Source organism: Apodemus sylvaticus, chromosome 2, assembly GCF_947179515.1.
Source record: "Apodemus sylvaticus chromosome 2, mApoSyl1.1, whole genome shotgun sequence".
NCBI lineage: Eukaryota > Metazoa > Chordata > Mammalia > Rodentia > Muridae > Apodemus > Apodemus sylvaticus.
In genome coordinates this window covers 136583710-136589494 of record NC_067473.1, presented here as the reverse complement: position 1 = coordinate 136589494, position 5785 = coordinate 136583710, and positions in this window count along the sequence as shown.

The following is a 5785-nucleotide window of genomic DNA, read 5'->3' as shown; positions in this document are numbered from 1 at the left end:
GTAGGAAAGATAATTTTCTCACGTTTCTATTCTTATACAATTAACATGGGAGGGTTTTGTAGTCAGAAGCCACTTCACCTTGGTTGGAACTATTATAGCAGGGAATGGTATCTGCCCAATGACATACTAGAAATACTGAGCAATTGTATTCTGGTTGTATGACAGTTGTGGCTGCTGCTATCTTCAAGCACTTAAAGGAGACAGGCTAGGCACAACATTAAAAAATAAAAACAAAAAAAAAGTTGTAAACTGGAAGGTGAAAGTGAACATCCATGAATTTACATATCACTCACAGATAACACTTTTCTACTTGCATGTAGAAAAAGTATATAAATATTGCTTCACACACATTTAGTATATGCCCAGTAGTTTAACCAAACTGTTCCCTTTTTAACACCATATAAATATATGATCCAAATTGTTGTACCAGGGATTTGCCACAGAACACATCCTTTGACAATCAATAGAACTAGTAGGCAAAAAGTGGAAAAATATTTGAGAGTTAAGATAAATATTCTACAGAAAGGCTAGAAGATAAATCCTAAAAGAACCTGTCCAAATAGTTATGTTTACTAATTACAGCTTACTAGGAAAAAGGCAAATGATTTTAAGTTAATCACACAACTGGGTTTCCAAGAAAGCTATTATTTTTCATTACCTAATGATGATACTCTCTTAAAACACATCTATCTACTCAGAAAGTGCCATTTAGAAGAAAGGGTCATGGACAAGGTCTCATTATGTTCAATAAAAACTACACAAAAGTAGAGCCAAACCCAGACATCTTTGTTTCTGCTTTAGAAGACAAAAGTAGATGCAATTCTAGCAATGAGTCGAGTTGTGGGCTGGCTATGAAGGTGATTTGGAAATGTACACAACCTAAAAATACAAAAATACATTGATATAAGGCCAATGGCCAATAGCTTACCACAATACTGTAAGATTCGAGAAAGGACAAGTGAATGAACATAGTTGGTGGAGATATTTGTGCCCTATGGAAACACTCACTTCAGATGCCTGCCATGTAAGAGCCACAGATACCCCAACAAACAGAAAACCTGGTCAGTAGATGATGTCAGCCTTTGTCATAAATGATCTCTGTGCCAGATCATGCTGGGAACCATATAGATCTAAGAAAGGCTTCCTCACAATAAAGCAATTTTAGCTAATCTCAGGCTCACAATTCAGCTTCCCAGAAAAAGAGTGTAATTATGAGTCCCTGAAATAAATCTGTCATTTGGTTGCAAATGGGTGACATTAAATCTTATTTGGACAGTTGAAGATGACCAGGGTTGGTGAATTCTGAAGATACACTGTTAACTTTGCAGCCTGTGGAATGGGTGGAAGGAGATGAGGTCTACAAATATATTAGATCCTAATCATAGGATTGTCTGAGACAATTTTGAAGCAGGGCTTCCCTGTGAAGTCCTGACTACTTTACAAATAACTGTATACTCTGGGCCAGCCTCAGGTGATTGATCATTCTGCTTACTGCTGGCACATTGACATACACTACTATCACAAGCAAGCATAAACTTTACAAAACCAGTTTCTCAAACCAAATCAGTCATTTCATAGTGAAGGAGGTTTGGCAGCTTGGTTATGGTCATGGTGCTCTGGGTCTTAATACTCTATGCCAATATGGCTAAAAAGGGGGCAGGGTAGAGAAATGAAGGAAGGAAGGAAGGAAAGAAGGAAGGAAGGAAGACAGACAGACAGACAAGGTGAACAGAAGCACTTATCTTATCAATGACTATGGACTCTTTTTTTATGTTTTTATTTTTATTGGATTTTTCTTTATTTACATTTCAAATGTTATCCCCTTTCCCAGCCCCCCTAACATCCTCCCTCCCTCTGCTCTATGAGGGTGTTCCTCCACCCACACTAATCCCATCTCCCCACCCTCAATTCCCCTACTCTGGGCATTTATCAAGCCTTCATAGGACCAAGGACTTCTGCCCATTGAAGACTGACAAGGCAATCCTCTGCTATATATGTAGCTGGAACCATGTGTATGTACTCTTTGATTGTTGACTTAGTTCCTGGGAGCTCTGGGGTAGGGGGGTCTGGTTGGTTGATTTTGTTGCTCTTCCTATGAGGTTGCAACCCCTTTAGCTCCTTCAGTCCTTTCTCTAACTCCTCCATTGTGGACCCTGGGCTCAGTCCAATGGTTGGCTGTGAAAATCTGCCTCCATATTTACAAGGCTCTGGCAAAGCCTCGGAATAGAATTGAAAACTATGGACTCTTAATGTTCTGTTTTCTCTGTCAGAGTGTCAGACTTGGGGGCTAGAATTGTAGTAAGTGACACTTTGTCTGCCATCTGGATGAGACTGCATGCTATAGGGACTATGAGGTAGAGAAAGGTGTCAACACATTTTAGCAGTACTTGACCCTGATAATAAAGATGACATAGGACTGTTACAATCCAATTGATGCCATGCTTGGATGACATAGTAAGTGTCACTTGGTGGCCTGTAAATCACATTTTATGATAAGGAAGCATGGCATCAGCATCTGGCTGAGAAGTGTGTGCTGACCACAGTCCCAGACGCATCAGAGCCAGTGTCACTCTGTTAGTTAAATAACCTTGAACACTAGAGAACAACCAGACTGAGAGAGTAATCCAGATTGGAAGGAGGAAGAGAAAGGGTGAGTCCCAAATATAGCACTGACTTAGCAAAAGTGAGAATTGGGCATTTTAAGTAAGTACAATGCACGCTTTCCAAATGCCAATTGCTCTAGGGTACAAGAGCATACTAGAAATTAGAGGTTGTTTCCAAGGTGGGAGAACTTACCATAAGAAATGAAGCATTCTGAGTACTACAGAGAGTGCCTTGTAATGGCCAAACTGGTATCCCCAAATGATTTCTCCTCCAGAGGTGTTGTTTACTGTCATCTCAAGCACTAGCTGCAGATGGCTTACAACTGTGTCTCTTAAATGCTGCCATCAGCCAAGAGTAGCTGCACTACCAAAGGTTATGACCCATGCTCACTCTTATTGGTGTGACTGCATGAAGGCCCTGATAGCTGGATCTTAATTTGGCACAGCTTTAAAAAGTCTAGGCTACTAGCACAACACCCCTTGACAGCAGCTGAGGCTCATAAATGAACTGCAATCAACTTGTCCATCAGTCTGAACCTGCTGGATCTATTTACTTACAGATGTTGTTAATGAGACTTTCTCAGTTGTTTATCATAGCATATATCCCCACCATAGATTGAATTTCTCAGCATATGGACACGCTTATAATTGGGCAGCGTGAATCTGGTATAAGATATTTAAAATGAGATATACAGATCTGAGCTCCTGTATCTTTTTGTTTGTTTGCGTGTTTTTGTTCTTCCTAGAGTTTGCCTCTGGTTTTGCTCTAGACGCAAAGAAATGTGCCCAGGTCTTTAGAACACGCATGAATTTCTACTTCAGTAGATTTCTCTGTAATGAAAGAATATATCTGTTCTATGTTCTGCGACTTATCATAGGACCAGGAGTTGTTCATTCAGAAGAAATTACTGGGTTTCTTTTCTCAGCAATCTTTATTTGGGGATCATTTATAGAGAAATATAATTTCTTTAAAGGTATTTTGTTCAACATCTTGCTATTATCCAGACCCTTAGACACAGAAAAACTTTCTTGTGGCTCTGGAATAAACAATGGAGGTGCTTAGTCCTACTAGAGTTGGTTTTACTTCAACCAAAGTTACTAAAGAACATCTTGTCTTCCTTTATTGTACTACTCAGAGGTCACCACTGTGAGATTTATTTGATTTTGTAGGTGGGCTAATTAATTTGTTCATTCTGTGCAGTCAGCACCCGCTCTGCTGTTTGGATCAGTGCTACCAAAGCAATAGATTAATTTACATGGTACAATGCATTTAGAATAATCATTACCCCATAGAATTGTTATTGCTTGAATTCTAAAGAGAGAAGATGTTTCCCCACTGAGAAAAAGTTTCCATTGCCCATTATTTTTTTTCTTTCAGAAAAAAATAAAATAGAAATCTATAAATTTTTTAACAGAAGAGTTTTATGGAACTTTTAATTTAATTATACTCGGTTCAATTGCCCCAGTTTGCTGACAATCCCTAACAAACTGCTTTGAGTTATAAGGAATAGAAGCCAGCCAAAAATATTTTAAATGAAGAATAGAGAGAAATTTATGAAGGGTAACAAGTTTGGATAGCTTCATTTGAGAAGCCACCAGGACTGCGTATTTTAATTTGCCATTTCTCAAAACTGCACATCCCTTTTATCATTCCATTCATCCTTCTCTGCTTTTGATTTCATTTTCATCTCACTGTGAATTGCCTCTCACTCATCTGTTTGGACCGGGGCCATTTATGGCTTACAACAGAATAGCAATCTAAGCCCCTTAATCCTTAGCTTTATTAGCTCAGCTATCCATTGTCCTTCAATATCTCAGATGAATATGATAGACTCACACACAGATCAGATGAAGACTACAGACAAGTCTGTGACAGGCAGGTGGGAAGTTGGGGTTACAGGTTTCAGACTACACTAGATCCCCTTCCTGCCGCGGTGACATTTTATGGGCAAGCACACCCTAAATCCATTAATAATGATGCAAACTTTCAAGTTTTCTGAGCTCCCGCTAGAAAATGAAAATACTTTTATTACCAAGTTTATAGTTGTTCCAATGATGGTCATTAATTAATTTTATATTCCAGCTTAAGGGTAGAGAACACATTTAGACTAGGAAAATATATTTATTTCTTAGGCAGGATAATAAAACAAGCTGGTATACATGAAGTAACTAGATTTTAAAAGAAGAAAACCCAGCTATCACAATAGTAGATATTTAGCTGATTCAGATACACTTACTGTTTCATACTCACGGAGAAATAAAAATTGTCTTAACCAACCCAGTTATTCTATTTTGAAGATCTATATCTTGTAACAAACACCAATCAAAACTGAAAAAATCAGAATGATTGAATTAATTAGAAATATATATATATATATACACACACATAGATGTGTGTTCATACAAATTTATATATATATTCGTACAATAGAGAACTATGATATAAAATGTTTTATTAGTTTTAATAGTATATGTTTTAATGTGTTTATTTTTATTCTTTAATCCCTTTTTATAGTCTAGACTTCTTCCCTCCCCTCCTCTGCCTCCAAACTGCTCCCTATCTCATACCTCCTCTTCCCCCGACTCTAGTCTTCAAGAGGATGTTCCTACCCCACCACCACCACCCCACCAGTCCTCCCTACTCTCTGGGACCTCACGTGTCTTGAGGGTTAGGTGCATCTTCTCTCCCTAAGGCCAGAAACATTTTAAATTCAATGATTTTTTTAGGGGAGTAACTTCTGAAATTACTAGGAGACACAATCTCATAGTATATGTCCTGATCCTATAACTCTTACAATATTTAAGCCCCTGAAAAGGTTCCCTGAGCTTTAGGTAAGGGAGAATTTTGTAGATGTACCCACTGGGACTGGGTCCTGCATTTTCATTAGTTAAGGGTTTCTTTAATAGTCTTCATTGATTGCAAAGAAATATTTCCTAGATGGAGTGAAGCCCACATTTATCTGTGAGTATAATGACAAACCTTTTCAGGTTATTGTTGTGAATTAGGCTGGTTTAGAAAATGAGTGATTGCCCAAGTATAATCTGAACCAAAAATAAATGGTAGAAATGGTGAACAAAGAGGACAGGACAAAGTTGAATCTGTACACCAAGAACCAGTGACATCTAAGAAAGCTGAGAACAGTGGAGTGGTCCTCCTCGGGGGGAAAAAAATGAAAACATAA